Source organism: Petaurus breviceps, unplaced genomic scaffold (assembly GCF_028583685.1).
Source record: "Petaurus breviceps papuanus isolate PSGF00001 unplaced genomic scaffold, PetGlider_PUasm1.0 90823, whole genome shotgun sequence".
Lineage (NCBI taxonomy): Eukaryota > Metazoa > Chordata > Mammalia > Diprotodontia > Petauridae > Petaurus > Petaurus breviceps.
The window spans coordinates 23,145,797-23,165,867 of NW_027187352.1; the positions used below are offsets into that span (position 1 = coordinate 23,145,797).

Below are 20,071 nucleotides of genomic sequence, written 5' to 3' on the forward strand. Positions count from 1 at the left end.
CTGTAGCTGACCAAACCAAGTAGCACTAGGACTAGCAGGCTGGCTGCCCAGGAGACAGCTGGCTACATTTGCCCCCAAGCTTTTCAGGGTAATCTGTAAGGTTAGGGGTAATACCTTTAGTACGATAACTTAGAGGTCTCTACCATTGTGTATCCCCTATTGATTATCGGTTAATATCAATTAGCCAGGCAATTTTAATTATCTTTGGTTGCTAAGGTAGTATAGGAGGAAGAGTGCCCCTCCAAATCAGGTATACATTCCCCCAGAAGCACATGGTCTTTGTGTCACATGAGTCTGTTATATGTCTGCAGTCTCCTAAATGATAAACTCCTTGAGGACAGGGACTTTTTTTTAGCTATCTTTGTACCATATAGTAAACATTTAATAAATATTAAAAATTGTTTAACAGGTAATTTACCTTGGAAAACAGTATAATCTTAAACTATTATGACTCAGGAACACAGGACAGTTTACTTCGAAGGGATGGGAGGGGCACTAGGAAGGGAGAGAACAAAATGGGAAATGTCATGAACTTGGAGTATTGACTGGGGAAGGCAAGGTCAAGGGGAAGGCTTGTAGTGGGGGAATCCATGAGACCTCAGAAGTAACATATAGTTGTGTGAATAGGTGCCAAGTATCATAGAGTCTTGGAGTTAAAGGAACTTATTAACTTTCCCATTTACCTCAGAAATCATTTTATAGGTTTATATGTATAAGCAGCTAGGTAGTGCAATGGATAGAGTGCTAGATGTAGAGATAACAAGAACTGAATTCAAATCCAGCCTGAAACACTTACAAGCTCTGTGACACTTTGCAAATCATTTAACTTTTCTTAAATTAAACCTCCTAGATGTTGTTGTGAGGATTAAATGATGTAATTTTACAAAAATTCTTTGCTATTACTATTATTAATATCTTTGTAAGTAATTTGTTATTATCTGTGTATATGCACCACATCCCTTCCTCTCTTCTAGAATATAAACTCCTTGTATGCTGGAACTATTTTCAATTTTGTATTTCTATACAAAGTGGCCTACCCCAAAACCTAGCATATATTAGTTGCTTAATAAATGTTGGTTGAATTGGATTGAATTGAGTAGAAGCTAGTCAAACACTTGGGAAAGCTAGGTGGCACCATGGATAGAGTGCCTTGCATGGAGTCAGGAAGTCTCCAGTTATATGACTCTGGTCAAGTCACTTAACCCTATTTGCCTCAGTCTCCTTATCTACAAAATGAGCTGAAAAAGAAAATGACAAGGCACTCCAGTATCTTTGCCAAGAAAACCCCAGAAAGAGTCAGGAAGAGTAGAATTTGACTGAAAAAAAAACAAGCAGCATTTACATGAAACAGGAAGTTTCTACAGCAACATTTCTAATAATAAAAATGTCCCCACAATAGTGGAAAACAATAATATTGCTTATTTTATGCATGTAGAAAGTGGGAAGGGCCCGGGATAGGAAACAGGGAAGTGTGATAATGATGCTCTACGTCCAGTGTTTACAATGTTGTCAAGGGTCAACTCTGGTCCCACAGTATCTTTCAGTATATGTTTCCCAAAGATACAAAGGATCTTGGGAGAGGTTCATATCACTAAAAACATGTAACAAAAGGATAAAAGGATAAAGTATGAGCTATTCAGTGTGGTCATGCTAGAGTTATAAAATCACATTTGGCCTCACTGCAGTGGAACCATTTTATTAGTATTCTCAGCATTTTAACAGGCCCAGAACAAACCAGGACTGTAATAGTTTCACTAAATATTGAGGATATATTGGAATATATTGGGTTAAGATTTAGATTGGCTGTATCCATCTAAATACCATAACAGGTAACTATTATACTGATTATTGAATCAATGGAAAATGTTGACTTTGAGTTTTTGAGCTCACCAAGAAATTATCAAGAGTCCCCATTAAAGGACTTGAAAATGACCCTTACATCCTATCCTTTCAAAAGACAAAATAATAATCAAAGAAATAGTGAACTTCAGAGGGGGCAGACCTGTCCTATGTCCTAATTTGTGCTATTATGTTGTTTGCAGTTCTTGGACAAAAAAAAAAGATTATGTCTTCTCTAATTCCAACTGTACTTTGACACATAGAAACTTGTAGAAGTAGACGGGTAAAATGGAAATTATGTTGGATTTGAATGCAGAAGTTAAAGTTTGGCTTTTCATTACTAGGAGATAGATTTATTTCTTAATAAATTAACATTCAGTCCCTGAATGCCCTCAAAATTATGTCACATACAGCACAGATCTCCTTTGTGAATATTTGGTCTCTCATAGATATTCTTGTCCTCTTTGTTTTCCACAGATGCACTTAAGCTTCTTTATACAACTTATCACATATAACAGCTGTGTCAGAGTCTAAATGTGGTAATTCTATTCTACTTGGTAATAGGTATAAAAGTCTTGAGATCTTTGGAGAATTTTTTTCTATTTATTATCAGTTATCTTATATCTAATTTTATCCTTCTGTGCCCTCAGTAAACCTTGTCTTAGATGGATCTCATCCATTTTTCTTTAAATTTGTGTTTCCCTCCAGTGTCTCTCACTGCTTTCTGAATTGATATTGTCAATAGTCTTCCAATAGTTTGGAACTTAAAATTTTACCCAAAAATTTTATGCTCCAAACTAGTACTGTCCTTGTCTTTCATATCTCTCTGTTTTGGTAAGACATCAATTATTTCCTGGCTGAGGTAGTTTAAAGAGTCATGTGTAAAAGTAACCATCTTAGAGTAATTAATTTTTATTATTTAAACTTCTTTAAAGAATGGTGATAGATTGTGTCAATGAATTTTATACATTCTCTCATCATCATCATCAGTAGATTGTTTAAATATTCAAGGTCGAAGTTTCTTACACTAGACTCATTCATCACTGAATAAAGATCACACTCCCAAGTTAATGTTGCAGCTATTCTAAAAATTACAATGCCTAGAATTGTTGTCTTTTTTTTCCTTTTCTAGCACTCTGGTACTTATACTAGAGAGTGGGAGGAAACTCCTCAGACTGAAGTTCATTTTGTAATTTTATTTTATTTTTCATGGACCTTTACAGACATACTGCTATGTAAACATGTCTCACCCATCTTGTACTTTTGAAACTAACTTGAACCCAAGTGTACTATCATACATTTATTCAAATTATAACTTTCATCATGTTCAATTCAATCCAATCAAAATCAGTTTGGATCCTGACTCTGTTATCATTCAGTCAATCAATCAATAAACATTTATTAAGCATTTACTATGTGCCAAACACTACACAAAGTTTTGGGATAAAAATAAAAAAGAATCAAATAATTTCTATTTGTGAGGAGTTTGCATTATAGTGAGAGAGATAACAATACAAAACACATATGTAAGTATACATAGAACTACAAGCCAGAGAAGAGAGCCAAAGTACTTAAATGCAAGGTAGTTTGGGAGGACATTATCATTTGGGAGGCAGCAGTAAAAAAGAGGAATTCTATGAGGCAGAGATGAGAAAGGAATGAAGTGCAGACATCGAGAGAGGATAGGGACCCAATCACTGCAAAGACACAAAGGTACAATATACTGTTATTTTTATGTGAAAAACAGGGAGAACACCAATTCGCTTGCATTGTAGAATTTGGGACAGGGAATAATATACCATGAGCATAAAAAATATAAGTTGGGGGAAGGTTGTGAAGAGTTTCAAATGATGACGAGGAAAATTTGCATTTTATCCTGCAGACAACAGGGAGAACCTCAAGTTACTGAATAAGAAAATTACACAATCAGATCAGCACTTAATGAATATGATTTTAGCAGATGAACATAGGATGGAATGCAGTAAGAAGAGTCTTGACAAACTATCTACCCCTTCCAACTTTGTATCATCTACAAAGTTGATAAACCTGCTGTGATCAAAGCCATTGATAAAAATGTTAAGTAACATAGGGCCAGATCTCCCAGGGCACCCTTCTAAAGACTTCTTTCCAAGTTGACATCAAACTTTTAATGGCTATTCCTTGAGTCTTGCCACTCAACAATTTCTGGATCCATCTCTGTGTGTATGTATGTGTGTGTATACATATATAGGAAGGACTTTGTCAAAATTCTTCTTGAACTTCAGATATAGTACACCAGCAAAATTTCCATGATCTTGGAAATAAATTAGATGCCAAAAGTTCACATATAACCTGAGATTCTGTTGATCCCAGTTGTCCCAGTTTCTGCTTTACATATGTAAATTTTGACATTACTCTTTCAGGAATCTGTTATTTTGTCATGTGGGTGCTCCCACCTACCATAATGGATCACAACCTGGTTATAAACCCCCACGAGAGTTTAGTAGTTGATCTTCCAATGCTGCTATGACCAAAGTTTCATAAATAAAAAGTATAAGAAATGTGCTTATTGATTTGCTTGCACTTTAGAATGAATTGTATTACAATATATGTATAAATATATATTACACACATGTACATGTGTGTATACATACACACATAAATATATAATGTGTATATATACATATTTCAATGTGATTTGTTTCTTTGTAATCCTATGCATTTTATTTTATGAATTTAAAAACATTATTTTGAAATTGAGTTTATAATTTCCATTGGATTGGCAAAGGGGTGTCTCTGTCTCTGTCTCTGTCTCTCATACACTCATGGAAAGAGACAGAGAGACAGAGAGACAGAGAGAGAGAGAAAGAGAAAGAGAGAGAGAGAGAGGTCAGAACCCTACCTAGCTCTATAGCATCCCTGTATCAATGATTATATAGTCTTCTTTTAAACACTACCATTGAAATGTCACTTGCTCCTTCATAAGACACCCCACTCTGCTACTGAAAACCTCTGCTCAAAGTCCTTCCTTCGATACAGCTGAAATCTATTTCTAACCTCTAAACTTCTACCCATTGCTTTTCTGTTCAAAATCAAAAAGGAACACATATATATTTGTCTTCCCTGTTACTTTGGCTAAAATATTTGAAGACAGTTATCCTGTCAGCTCTAATTCTTCTTTTTTCTGTGCTAACCCATCCTCAGTTCCTTCATTGAATCCTCACATTGCATGATTTTCAGGTAGTGCATCAGCCTCCTTTGGAAAGTAGGCTGATCACTGCTGTCACAATGAGTTGGCTCTTAGAAACCCTCTGATGAAAGCAATGCACTAATTATTTAACAGAACTTTCCAACTGGAATTTGATTTGAAAGTTCATATACAACTACGAAGTGAGATAGACAGACAGACAGATAGATAGATAGATAGACAGACAGACAGATAACCTTCCATAAAAATTTTAATTTAACTTAACCTGCCATAAAAATCAAGAATGTGATTCTATGATTCAGACAGAGGGCATGGGTACAGATAGCACTCTAAAAATCTCAAATAGTGGGGCAGCTAGGTGGCAGAGGGAATAGAGCACTGGCTCTGGAGTCAGGAGGACCTGAGTTCAAATCTGATCTCAGACACTTGACACACTTACTAGCTGTGTGACCTTGGATAAGACACTTAACCCCATTTGCCTTGCCTTTCCCCTCCAAAAAAATCTTAAATAGCAAGTGTAGTTAAGAAGTTACTGAAAATAACAGTTACATAGGTTAGCAAAAACAAACAACATCTAATTCTAATGGCCATGTAAGCCATGTGAATTCCTGGTCAATATTTTGTTTCCTAAAGTTTAGTGTCAGAAACAGGTCTTTTTTCCACAACACATGGCTACTGAGAGCTCTCCAGTTAAGATCTGATAATAACATGCTGAAAAGGGGGGCATATTATAACATTGTACATGGCATTTTAATTTGAATAGTCAGATTTTTTTTTCATCACAGCAATATTGCTGTAATATCTTATTGGGGCACCTCATTGTTTTGTTTTGTTATGTATTTCCATAAGAAAGAACTTAAAACTAAATTATTCTATAATTTTCAAATTTGATTTATGGTTCTCAAACCCTTCAGGGAGTCATATTAATATTGAGATATATGGGGAAAAAATCTTCATACTGACACTAGGAGTCAGGTTATGCTTTCTTTTTCTACAAGACCCACATAATCTATTTCATTATTGTATTACTTGGTATTGTTTAGCATTTTTTCTTGATTATGACTGCTTTTGTACAGGGGGGAGGTGGGAGAAAGTTGTCTAAATCAAAGATTTATTTTTCTTTTTTCCTACAAGGGACAGAAGAAATATAGGATAATAGGTGTTATTTTTTGTTTTGTCTTTTCTTTCTTTTTTCTCAGAGTGGAGGAGACATGGGTGTATTTGCAAGTACTAAGGGAGGAAAAGTAGACAGAGGTTGAAAATAAACGATAGAATGAGGATGATATAAGGAGCAATATGTTGGAGGAGATGGAATGTAATGGGCTTGCTTATGCATGTAGAAGGTTTAGCCTTGGAAAGTAGAAGGACTACTTCATGTGAGACAAAGATGAAGGAAGAAACAGTGACGGAATCATCTCAGTAATACATCATGAGAAAGGGGGAAGAAAGGAAAACTCATAGCAAGTATCCTCAATTATTTCTGTAAAATATGAGTCAGGGAAAGTTCTCTGCTTGGAGCATAAGGGAAGAGAAATCATAGGAAGTTTTAGGAAGGATGTAATGGTTTAGAAGAGACAATGAAGAAAGTGGGATAGTGAGCTGATAAGGGCTGTGTAGAAGGATTGCCTAGCAGCAGAGAGTATGGAGCAACCAAGTTAGGTTGTATAACCTAGATTTGTAGAGGACTCAGAATGTTTATGTGTATTTCTACACCTTTGTTCAGAAGCATTGTGTAGGAGGGAAGGCAACAGATGATGGAAGTTATGCAAGACTAAGGCATGACAGAGTGCAATTGATGATGGATAAGTGGGTCAGGGACTCAAAAAATGCAGTGTAGAGTTAAGCTTTTTCACCAAGTAGTTAAGATGAGGAAATGAAGAGAAAATAGCTACTGCAGGGGTGATAAACTAAGAGAAAACAGGAGTTGGAGGATCAGAGGTGGTGATATGGATAAAAATAAGGTTTGGTAAGGGCAAGCAATTGGAGAAGTGGAAAATTAATAGATTATGATCAGATAAGGTGATTTCCGAATTCTTGAATATAGAGGAGGTACATCTGTAGGTAATGGCAAGATAAGAGGTATTAACATTTTTAAGTGTGACTTAGATAAGATGGAGGACTAAGTCTTGAAAAGTGAGTAACTTGAGGAACTGAGTGGTCAATGTTCTTGAATGGGAGTCAATACGTATGTTGAAATTTTCTTATATGAAGGGTAGGAATTGGGTAAGTAGGAAAGTTTGTGAGCCAAGTAACGAACTTATTGTGACCTGGAAGTCTCTAATCAATATTTACCAGTATTTTGATTGGGTGGTAGTGGTGAATTTCATGAGATAGGTAGACACAAAGTGCTGTGTGAGGGAATACAATTGCCAGGCACGGAATTAAGCAAGGTTTCATGTGGAATATTTGAGTTGGATTTCAAAGTTTGAGTTATATATCTTTAATTGAATGACATTTCTATAATGTGTTAAGCCTTTCAAAATGCCCTACAAACATTATCATGTTTGAGCATCACAACAACTCTGTGAGGTAGATTCTACAGGTATTGTTATCTCTGTTGTATGGACAAGAAATCTGCAGTTCAAAACTTTAAATCTCCTGTCAATGACAATACCAGTATGAATCAGAGGCAGAATTTGAACCCAGGCTTCCTGTCTAATTACAAGGGAAACATTACAGGCACAATTCCATATGATATTGCCTACTGATATTTTATGATTATGACTCATACAATATCAAAATCTCAGAAAAAATAAAAATCACCAATAATGCAAAGGACAATGAGGATATGAATATTGGGCACAAGTGGGCTATGATGCATTATCAAAGATGACTTATCCACTATAAGTGACATAAAAGATATGAGTTGATCAACAAATATTTAATAAGCACCTACTAAATGCCAAATACTATGCTAGGTTCTGGAAATGAGAATAAAAATGAAATAATCCAACTCACAAAAAAAGGTTATATGTAATGGAGAAGACAAGCACCTCTATAAGTAAATGCCAAATAAATAAAAAGAGAATAAATACACAAATACCAAATGGTAAAATATAAGGTAACTTGGAGGAATGTTAATAGAATTTGGGGAAATCAGAAGATACTTCTTACAGAAATGGTGCTTGAGCTCTGTCTTGAAGGGAGAGATGGACTCTCTGAACCCAATGTAAGGAGGAAGTGCATTCTAGGCACATGTTTTAGCCAGTGAAAAAATACAAAGATGAGAGAGAAGTATTGCCATGTGAGAAATAGAGACAAGGTCAGTTTGGTTGACTCACAGAATGTAGGAAGGGGAGTAATGTCCAGTGAGCTTAGAAAGATAGGTTAGGCATAGGTTATATGGTACTTCAAAAATCAAACCAAAAAAATTATATTCTATCACAGAAGCAATTAGAAACCAGTGGAATTGACTGAGACATCACCAAATTTATTTATGATTTTAAAAAGAGGTGCCATAGTCATGTATTGGGAAGTAGAGACAGTAGACAGATACCATAAGTGCTACATTGGCACCCCTGAGACATAAAAAGACCCAGAGGAAGAGTGGTGTCAGTTGGGTGACCCCTAGTGAGGATCATTGAAATGCATGGGCAAGAATAACAAAGGATAAACAGACATAGAGAATACTTTGTAAGAATTCACAAAAATAAGATTGTGGGACCATTTAGGTATCATAGTATTTAAATGATGGTTGAGATTTCAGCAGAATAAGGCAGAAAAACATTTTGCAGTCACAAGGAATATTGTAGGCAAAAGTGCTCAGTGACATATTGGAAAGTAAAACAGTACATTTTTCAAAGAACATGTCATCCCTTTCTCTGTGACCCTCTGTAAATAAGAAAGAAATGTGGGCGTGGGGAGGAGGAGGTTTTCTATCCCCAGAGTTAAGAATTTGACAAGAGAAAACCAGTTTTTGCATGACCCATTTAAACATGCTAGACCACATGCATCTTCTTATAATTGAATACTCTTCCTATGGGGAGGGAGGGAAGGGGGATGTAATTTGTGTGAGACCAACCTTTTAAGGGGCATTTGTTCATGATTTCCTCACCTCTAACTGGAGTGACAAAATGTATGCCCCTTTTTCATCCTGTAGCATCAATGACTATCTTTGAAACACTCCAAGGAGAGGACAGAAGTAATTCTTTCTTACATTCATTAAGTCTCACCTCCTTCTTTTCAACCAGGCAGCAAATGAAGTTGTTATTTCCATTTGACAGACAAATGACTACAAGATCTGTGTCTCCCAGGAAGTAGTAGACCCAAAGAAGTATAAATCCAGATCCTTCATTTCTAATCTCATTTATATTTCTGTTAGTGTTTTCCTCCCTCCTCTTGCTACCACTGTACTAGGCAGAATAGTCTGAAAATAATGCTTGTGGGGAAAATTTATTTTGAGATTTGGTCAACAGGATGGCCATCAAAAAGTCATGCAGTGAATCAATAACAGGTGCAAAAAAGAAGAAAAGAAAAGAAAACAATAAAGCAAAAACTTGAAGAATTTCAGGGTTTTTGTATTTTTAAAAGAATAAACAGGATAAAACAATTCAATATTGAGACTCTCATTTTCATCTGAGAAGTAACCCTTGCTATATGACATTGGTTTTCTCTTTGTACGTCAATAACCAACAAAAGATCCAGTTTGTGTTGTCATCTAAGATAATGTTACATACATCATGTTTATTTCATTATATAGATTCTATTCTAAGCATAGGATTTCAATAATTATAATTCTTTTCCTTCTTACCTATATGAAGTGACTGAAAAACAAGAATATTAATCATTCCTTTCAAAGGTAAGCTTAAAAATTATAAAATTTGTCAAAAGCAAGAAGACAGGTTATCCCACAGCTTCAAAGGGTGAAAAAAAATTCATTCAATACACAAAATGTTATTGCTTTCCATTTTTATTAGACTAGAAGCTTCTCCAATCACAACTCTTTCACTAGTTTACACAATATTTCTGGGTAAGTCACTTCCATTCTCCAGGTTTCAGTTTACATTTCAGTAAGTTCCTAGACAAGATAATACCTAAGGTTAATTTCAACTCCAGTATTCTGTGACTATGGATATGGAAAAAATTATCTTCCTTTGCCTTTGCTCTAAAGGAATTGGTAGTAGTGATTCTATTTTTTTATTCTTGATGCTTTTATTTTACACAAAATTTATTTATCATTATACCTCTATGTAATTATGCTTCCTTTGTAACAAAAAAAATAAAATTTAAGTATTTGTATGTATAGTATAAAACATTTCCTACATCTAACACTATATATAATATTCTATAGTTATAGAGCCTTATCTCTCCAAGGAACTGAGGGAGGTGAAATATCTTAATGTTTTCTTGGCCTAAGATTGGTCATTACAAACATACAAAGTTTGGTTCTATTTTCCTATTCATTTACTTTATTTTACTCATTATGTGCATTATTTTCCAGGTTCTTATTTCCTCACTCTGTATCAGTATGTACAAATCCTCTCATATGTCTCTAACATTCTTATATTCACCAATTTTTATAGTACAGAAATTTCCTTCATGTACATAGAGTACAATTTATTCAGTCATTTTCCACTCTTGGATACCCACTTTGTTTTCATTTTTTTGCTATTGAAATAAAATTGTGGTATATATGGAGTCATTACTTTTGGTTTTAACCTCCTTTGGGCATAGAGTCAGTATTGGAATTACTAGGTCAAAAACTTAGCCATTTCTTTAAATATTATAAATTTTTTAATATGGACCAATTCACAATCTTATCAGTAACATATTAGTGTTACTGTATCCCCACTATGTTTTGGTCTTAGTTCATCTTTTCTAATATGCTATATGTAAGGTAAAATGTCAGGGTTGTTTTTACTTACTGTTTTTAATTTGGAGCAATCTTTTATTTAGTCATTGATGGTTTGCAATTTTTCCTATGAAAACTGTCAATAACCTTTGACCTCTTATCTATTGAGGTTAAAGCTCTTGGTCTTATTTTATGGACACACATATTTACACGCAGATATGTAAATCTATGTATATATGTATGTGTATAAGTATTCATATGTATATTCAGACATTTATCAGAGATCTTTATTATATTCTCCCCCTCAATTTATCCTGGCTGTCTAACACGATTTAGAACTACTTAGATACTCAGCAAAGAAGAATGGGGGAAAGAAGATATGTGTTTCTCTCTTTTCTTTGGCTCTAGACCAAACTTCAGTGGAGCTATTAGAGACAAGAAATAAGGAAGACTCACCTCATGTCAGGACATAGTAGGAATAGACTCACTGTCGCAAAGACAACCTAACACAAGGTATATTTTTCTATCTATTAACAAAAAAAACTAAAAATATGTGATTGAATGGATTTTTTGAAGATTTAAAGATAGCCCGATACAAAGTAAATATAAAAAGAAATAAATTTTAAACAAAGCTCCTTTAGCCACAATGATCTAATCTAAGATATCAGGGTAGAATAGTCAAGAGAGTATCAAACTAGGATCTGGGAAACTGCCTAAAAGAGGGGTTCTAATCCCAATTTTTCTAAGACTCTTCTTAATTCTATTATTCTGTGATTTTATTGTCAGTAGTCCATTGGTTACTTTATACTATATTTTCTCCCTCAAAGTTGATCAGCTTGTTTCATTGTGCAGTCAATTCATATTTATATGAATTTGTACACATGAGAAAACTGCCATATACATGGACCAAGAAAATAGAAGGTAGATCACATGCATTATACATAAAGATTGAATGATATGGTATTGCTTGGTGGTATTATACAAATCATTCCCTTTTTTGGTCTTCAGTTTTCTTATCTGCCATGTAAAGTAAGGGGGAATTCATTCCAGAATTAGGAATGGAAAATAAGGTATTTCCAAGAATAATTATTGGACTAAAGAAGTAAAATCATATAAGTACATATTTTTGGTTTTATCCTTATAGTATTCCAAACTATTCAACTCTTTTCTGATGCCAATTTTGGTCATTAAAATGACAGTGTACATTATTTTTTTTCTTTCTGTTTGCATTTTTATGTAAACTTTGCATATAATGTTTTCCTAATTTTGCTTATTTATTGGTGCCCTAATTAATACAAAACTTCCCATGCTTCTTTGAATTTTTTCATATCTTTTATTTCTCATAGAACTATGAGGTTTTTTTTAATCCACGACTTCCCTTAAGTTCAAGTTAATATATTGAGAGTTTTCCCCACTTTTTCTTGAGATCAAAGGTGACCAATATAGCACGTGGGTTACCCATTATTCATAATCTACTAGCATTGTTCTATGTCTGTGGGTTAAAGAAATTTACTGCCCCTGAAGATATAACAATAAATCTCATTCACAGGATTTTGGAGAGGCATCTGATAGGTATTGGCGGAATAAAACACATAAGAAGTAAGAAATGACAAAAAAAGAATTAAAGGATGACATTAAAAAGCACGCAAGTTTCAAAGAGAGGATACACTGGTCATTTGCATTTATATCAGACTTATAGCTCATAAAGACTTGCTTTTAGAACTACTTCAATACTCAGCAAAGAAGAATGAGGGAAAGAGGATATATGTTCCTCTTTTCCTTCGATCTAGACCAAACTGCAGTGCAACCATTAGAGAGGAAAGATAAGGAAGACTAACCTCATGTTGGGACATAGTAGGAATATACTCACTGTCTCAAAAGCAGCTCTACATGGTAAATAATGCAAGTTTTATTCTCCATATTTTAGAGTTAAGGAAGCTGAAGTCAAGAGATATGAAGAGATTTACTCAAATGTCAAGTATCAAATTTCCTCAAATATCAAAGCAAACTAGGACTTGACCCTAGGCCATCGGATTCTATGCCCAATACCATTTTCCATACACAAACCTTTCCACCTGATATTCTTCTGTTCCTAGGCCATTCCCCATTTTTTTTGCTGTTATACATGTGTGTACATGCATTTGTAGAGGTAGCATTGATTAAAGAGACTAGTAATGAGAAAGGAAAGATAGAGACAGGCACAGAGACAGAGACAAAAACAGACAAAGACTGTGACAGAGACACAGAAAAGGAATTTGATTGAGAAATATTTAAGGCTTTTCACATCAGTCTCAATAGGAAAAGAGAAGTAAGGAGATGAGAAGTGAATGATTGTCCTTTTTACTAATTTTGAAATAGTTTTTATTGTAGTTATTGATTTTAAAATAGTCTTTAACATGCTTATTAGTATATCAGAATTACACTTCCTATAATACATACATCATTATTTCTTTCTTTACTGTGTCCTCACACAGTCAGATCATACTTATTCTGGCCATTGTGTTTATTAACATAGGCTAGGCCTGCAAGAATGTTCTTGGATTTACTCATCAAACTGCTGACTCACTTTATGCTTACAAACCACTAAAACTTTCAACTATTATCCCCCCCCACAAATATTTGCATAGCCATAACTTATTAACACTATAACTATGCAGTTGGTTGTTTCTACCCCAGTTTAGGACCTCATATTTATCTCTATTAAAAGTTAATATATTTATTTGTTTCAGTTATATATATATATATAAACAAATAACAAAAAAGTATCTTCCTTCAAGGAGCTTGCCTTCAGGTAGGGAAAGGCAACATGTAAAGAGGGTAGTGGTATGGGGGGAAGGGGAAGGGGTTGGAAAGCAGTTCTGGGCAAGGGTTAATTCTAGTGACAAAGTGTAAGATTCCTATAAAAATTGCCAAAATAGTGCTATGGAGAGATAGGAAATGGCCAAGAAGTATTCTGGAAATTTACTGGTAGACAAGATATAGGAAATTCCAGTATAGTTCCAGGGAAATATCTATATCATGGCAGAGGAATTAAAAAATACATTGGTTGGTTGGCTTTAGCATGCACATATGCAAATATATGTATTCATGCATATACACACAATACATGAAAATGCATACACATGTATATGTGAGTATATATGTATAAAATGGTGCTTAATTTTTATACATATATGAGTATATATGTATAAAATAGTGGTTGATTTTTAGCTTAGTATAATACTTACTTTGTAAAAGACTAGGATATGCTAGTTCAACAAAGCCTTATGCTTGATTTACAGTCATGAAAGTATTGACTCATAATGAATCCTGACTGTTTCATGTCAAAAGTATTTAGCTTAAACATGCTTATGAAAAATAAAATACTATCATTTGCTTATTGGTAGTATTGTCTAATCAAAGAGTAATATCATATTTAAATGATTAGCTTTGATTTTTTTTAAGTTCAGTTAGTGTATTAATGAATGTGTGAATTGTTCTTCCATATTTCAAAAATTAAGTGGAGTTAGTGTTCTGATGCAATATGTCCTCTGAATACACATTATTTATTACAATTTTCTCTGGAGAAAGAGAGAGGGGGGGTATAAGAGGAGGGAACAGGATTCCTGCCATCATCTGTTGAAGGAAGAGTGAGATTTAGTCAAAGTTAAAGAGTCTTTGATGTGATAACAAGGTGTTAAAGTAATTGTAAAATCAGGGCTACACTTGGTGATATCTTTTCAAAGTATTTACATCTCTCTCATTAGTGCAACTAGTCAGTACTATGATCAACTCAGGTAGTGCAGTACATCAGAAAGACTGATTTTCCTGAGTTCCAATCTGACCCTTAACCCTGTTTGCTTCATTTTCCTCATCTGTAAAATGAGCTGAAGAATGAAATGGCAAACCACTCCAGTATCTTTGTCAAAAAAAAAACCCAAATGGAGTCATGTAGAGTTGGACATGACTGAAAAACAAAGATTGGCTCATTAGGGAACAAAACTCTCCACCAAGCAGACCAATTACCTAAAACCTTTGATCAATCTGTCAATAACCATTTAATAAGTGCCAACTATGGGCTCAACACTGTGTTAAACACAGGGGATGCAAAGGAAGTCAAAAGACATTCTTTTAATAGTGGAGACAACATGCAGAAATCCATGCACAAACAAGCTACACACAGAATAACTTTAAGGTAATTAGCAAATGATACTAAATTTTTTTAAAAGATTGGAAAAACTTTATTGTAGAAGGTAGGATATTTGCTAGAACTTCAAGAAAACCAGGGGGAAGAGATGAGGATCGAAAAAATTTCAGGCACTGGTCCCACAGTGAAAATAGAAAAGAGTCCTGTGTCACTGAATGGGGGAAGTGAGATAGATTTTGATTTTGGATTGTAAAAACTGAAAAAGTAGGGGAATGAAGCTTATGCATGGTTCAGAATGCCCAATAAATGCTTGCTATTAAATTTGATTCTGAAGGTGAACATTGAATTTGAGAGGTTTTATAGGCAATTTGAGCTGTAAGTCTGGAGGTCAGTACAGAGATTAGCAACAGATAAATGTATTTGAGAATCATCAGATAACAAGGATAACTGAATACAAGATAATTGAAGAGGCCACTAAGTGAAATACCATAGAGAAAGAAGAAAAGATGGCCCCGGATGATGCTTGTTAACAGACATGACCAGGATGAGGACCCAGCAAAGGAGACTGAGGGAGTGGTCAAATATGTAAGAGGTGAGCCAGAAGAAAATAATGTAACAAAGCCTAGAGAGAAGAGAACATCAAGAAGAGGATGGTCAACAGTGTCAAATACTAGCCAGAAGTCAAGAAGGATGAGAATTGCGAAAATGTCATTAAATTTGCAATTAAGAGATCATTAGTAACTTTGGAGAGAGAAATTTAAATTGAATGATAAGGTTGTAAGCCAGGTGGTAGAGAGTTAAGAAGAGAATAAGAGGAAAATAAGTTAAAGTATCTATTACATGTGAATTTCCAAAGGAATTTAGCCCCAAAAGGGAGCAGAGATATGGGATGAATGGATCAAGTGAGAGCTTTTTGAAGAAGAGGAGGTATAGACATGTTTTTAGGCTATAGAAAAGCAACTGGTAAAAAGGGAGAAATAGAAGATAAGTGACAAATTATGAATGACAGAGAGGGCAATCTGTTGGAGGGAATGGAACAGAATGTTATCACTTCTGCATGTAAAGGAAAGGAGAAGGTGGGGGGGGAGGGTAGAGCCAAGATGGTGAGGTAAAAGCAGGAACTTGCTTAAGCCCCCACTCCAACCACCTGGTCCAATACCTATAAAATATGACTCTAAACAAGTTTTAGAGCTACAGAGCCCACAAAGTGACAAAGAGAAACATATCTCCCACTGAAGGTAGCCTGGCAGGTTGACAGGGACGGTCTATCATACCAGATTAGGAGTTGAGCACAGTCCCTAATGAGCCATGCTGGCCCAGACTCAGGGTGGCTCTGACCTGCCTGAGCAGACTCTAGGAGAGTGAATCACCAGCAGTTGTTGTGGTTTCCAGACTTCTCAACCCATAAATACCAAAGAAAAATTAAAAGGTCAGTAGGGAACTCTGATAGAAATTGCTCAGAGAAGAACATGGTATGGTCCCTGACCCTTGGACAAGAGATGTGCAGCAGTGTAGCAGCTACAGCTGCTGCCATGTGGCTGCCTCTGCATTTCCAGTTCTGCATATCATAGGGGGACCAAGCAACCATTCAGAGAGTTATTGCTTTTGCTTTGACCTGCTTGAATCTTGGTCACAGTCTTGGGTTGTGGTCCTGGGGTGTGTGACCATTGTGCCAAAGCTTGTGGTGACTGTAGAGAGGGTGCCCTCCTCAAACCTTGGACAACTATGAAAACCCCAGCAATTTGGGACACAGTTCTATCCACTATGGAAGTAGAATTGTACTGTGGCAAAGAGCTCAAAAGTCAAGTAATTGGCTAGCAAGATGAGCAAGCAGAGGAAGCTCAATCAGACCATAAAATCTTTTTTTTTTGGCAACAAAAAGGATCAAAATATGGAATGGGAAGAAGACGATGAAATCAAAGCTCCTGCATCAAAAGCTTCACAGAAAAATATAAATTGGTTACAGGGCATGGAGGAGCTCAAGAAGGATTTTGAAAAACAGGTAAGAGAAGTGGAGGAAAAATTGGGGAGAGAAATGAGAATGATGCAAGAAAATCATGAAAAGCTAGTCAACATCCTGCTAAAGGAGACCCCAAAAAATACTGAAGAAAATAACACTTTAAAAACTAGACTAATTTGGGGCAGCTAGGTGGCACAGCGAGTAGAGCACCAGCCCTGGAGTCAGGAGGAACTGAGTTCAGATTCGGCCTCAGACACTTAGAACACACACACACACACACACACACACACACACACACACATGCACGCACAAACACACACACATAGACAACAAAAGAAAAAACCTAGCTGTGTGACCTTGGGCAAGTTATTTAACCCCAATTGCCCTCCAAAAAGAAAAAAAAATAGACTAAATCAAATGGCAAGGGAGACCCAAAGAGACAGTGAGAAGAATGCCTTAAAAAGCCACATGATACAGATGGAAAAGGAATTTCAAAAACTCACTGAAGAGAATAATTCATTCAAAATTAGACTGCAGCAAATGGAAACTAATGACTTTATGAGAAATCAAGATACTATAAAACAGATCTAAACAAATGAAAAAATAAAAGGCAATGTGAAATATCTCATTGGAAAAACCACTGACCTGGAAAATAGATCCAGGGGAGATAATTTTTACAGTATTGGACTACCTGAAAGCCATGATCCAAAAAGTAGTATAGAAATCATCCTTCAAGAAATTCTCAAGGAAAATTGCCCTGATGTTCTAGAAATTAAAAGGCAAAATAGAAATTGAAAGAAGTCACCAATCACCTCTTGACAAATGTCCCTTAAAGAAAACTCCTAGGAATATCATAGCCAAATTCCAGAGTTCCCAAGTCAAGGAGAAAATATTATAAGCTGTCAGGAAGAAATAATTTGAATATTGTGGAAACACAATCAGGATAACACAAGATCTAGCAGCTTCTACATTAAGGGATGGAAAGGCTTGGGATATGATATTCCAGAGGTCAAAGGAGCTAGAATTAAAACCAAGAATTGCCTACCTGGCAAAACTGAGTATAATGCTTCAGGAGAAATTATGATAATTCAATAAAATAGAGGACTTTCAATCATTCTTAATGCAAAAAAAACCAGAGTTGAACAGAAAATTTGATTTTCAAATACAAGAAGCAAGAGAAGCATGAGAAGGTAAAAAGGAAAAAGAAATCATAATGGACTTATTAAAGTTGAACTATTTACATTCCTACATGGAAAAAAATGATAATTGTAACTCATGAGACTTTTCTCACTATGAGGATAGTTGAAGGGAATATATATATATATATATATACACATACATATATATGTGTGTGTGTAGGAGGGTGTATGTGTGTATAAAAACATATATGAGAGTGTGTATATATGTGTTTACATGTATACATAAACAGAGGGCACAGGATCAGTTGAATAGGAAGTATGATATCCAATAAATAAGAGGTGGGAGAGGAATAGAAGGGAGAAGGACAAAGGGAGAGGTAGAATAAAAAATATATAAAAGAAGCAAGAGAGAATATTACAATGGAGCGGCAGAGCAAGAAGGTGAAAGGGAATGAGTCAACCTTACTCTCACTGAATTTGTCTTAAGGAGAGAATAACATACACACTCAGTTGGGTATCTTACCCTACTGGAAAGTAGCTGGGAAGGGGATAAGAGGAGGGATGATAGAAGGTAGGGAAGATTGGAGGACAGGGTATTTAGAAGCAAACACTTTTGAAAAGGGACAGGGTCAAAGTAGAAAATAGAACATGTGGTGGGTGGGATAGGATGGAGAGAAATATAGTTACTTTCAAAATATAACTACTATGGAAATGTTTTGCATAACAACACATGTACAACCTATATGCTTGTCTTCCCAGTGGGGTGGCTGAGGAGGGAAGAAGGGAAAAAATCCAAAAATCAAAGTTTTAAGAACAAATATAAAAAATGTTTTTACATGCAATTTGGAAATAAGGTACACAGGCACTGGGGTATAGAAATCCATCTTGCCCTACTAGAAAATTTGGGGGGGGGGAGATGTGGGAAGATATGAGAGAGAACAGATTGGGGGAAGGGGTATTCAGTGTGCTTGCCATCTTGTGATGGAGGGTAGGGAAAAGATGGGGAGAAAATATGTAATAACATTTGGGGAAATAAATGTTGAAAACTAAAATAAATAAAAGATAACTTAAAAAAGAAAGGAGAAGGGTTATCTCTTCATGTGAGACAGAGGTGAAAATGAAAAATGGCAAGAGGTTTCTTGATGATGTTAGATGAGAAGAAGGGAAAAAGTAGGATCTTTTGGTAAATGGCCTCATTTACCCCCAGAAAAATATGAAGTAGTAAAATATTTCAGTACTTACTTAAATAAGGGGATAGCTTAGAGTTGAACTGGTTAATCAAGGGATCAAGATGGGGAAGGGAGAAAAACATAACTAGTATATGGCTAATGGTCTGAGGAAGAACTAAGTATGTTTTTGAAGGTATTGGAGGTCATGATGGAAATGAAGGACAGGATTTGGGATTATAAAACAGAGTGAGAGGTGGAATGACAGTAAAATGGAATAACATGAGGGAATTTCAGAGATCACGAAAATGGAAATGATGAATTTGTAGGTGACAGTAAGATAGAGAAAATTATAGCCCTTCTCCTTTCCTCTACATGCATAAGTGATCACATTACATTCCTTCCCCTCCAACAGATTGCCCCATCTGTCATTCCCAATCTCTCGCTTATCTTCTATTTCTCCCTTTCTACTAGCTGCTTTTCTACAGCCTACAAACATGTCTATGCCTCCTCTGTCTTCAAAAAGCTCATGTGTGGCTGAGTTGGGATGAAAGAGTAAGCCATGTGAAATGCTTAAGTTGAAGGATTGTGATGTTACAGTGATGGAAAGAGTATAAATACGTATTTTAGAGTCCCATAACAAGAGGGCATAGATTTATGAACAGTGTGAGTCAGGCACTGAACTCATTGAGAAAAGAAGGAGAATGTCCTAAGGGTTAATATACAAGAGTGCCCAGAATTTTTATTTGGTGGTAGATATGGACTAAGTGGAACTCTAAGGAGGAGAGATTACTGAATGATGGTGGTAAAGGGAGAAACTAGAAGTGAAAATAAGGAATAAGTGGCATTCCAACTCCCCTAAC

The 20,071-nt window shown here is 35.4% G+C and overlaps 1 protein-coding gene across 1 annotated transcript in view; it reads left to right on the forward strand.

Moving 5' to 3' along the window:
- TYR (tyrosinase) overlaps positions 1–20,071 on the forward strand; it is a 189,808-nt gene that overhangs the window by 31,686 nt on the left and 138,051 nt on the right. The gene's annotated exons all lie outside the window — the stretch shown is intronic.